The sequence below is a fragment of the Calidris pugnax genome, unplaced genomic scaffold (assembly GCF_001431845.1).
Source record: "Calidris pugnax isolate Ruff unplaced genomic scaffold, ASM143184v1 scaffold141, whole genome shotgun sequence".
NCBI classification, from domain to species: Eukaryota; Metazoa; Chordata; class Aves; order Charadriiformes; family Scolopacidae; genus Calidris; species Calidris pugnax.
Genome location: NW_015090902.1, coordinates 62,387 through 62,946, shown reverse-complemented (window position 1 = coordinate 62,946; position 560 = coordinate 62,387).

Here is a 560-nt window from a genome sequence, read left to right as displayed (position 1 = left end):
AAGAAGCATTGAGCAGAAGCCAGGAATCCTATCACATCACCAAACTAGCACGGCTGGGCTCTCTTGAACTGCTTTCTGCCAGCTCAGCTGCGTTCAGAATAGCTGAGGGGCAGTTGCTGCCTCGAGATCCCAAGCTGGACATTTGAAATAACCTCAGGGCAGGGAGTCTGCACGCTGGACTCGGTGAGCTCTCAGTCATCTTCAAATCTGATGAGTCCCAACGCTTGTCTGACCAGTGCTCTTCAGGATTTTCCCACCGGGGTTAACCCCTTTAATTTTAGCCCCACTCAGCCCAACTTTCAGAGAGGCACAGAAAGGAGAGAGCCTCATTAGCCACTCGTCACTAATGGCTCCTTTCACCCCGTGCTTCCTTCCACAGCAGCCTTCCGCTGCCTTTCCTCTGCAAATACCTGGAATAGATGTGGTATTTAATGTAGAAAGGTCTAAAAAGAAGTGCCCGTGCGAGAGAGGGTGGGAAACCGAGGGGAACCAGAGTCTGAAGAGGGGTGGACCAGCCTCAAGCAGGGTCGGGGGTAGAGATGCGGGGATGGGGATGGGGA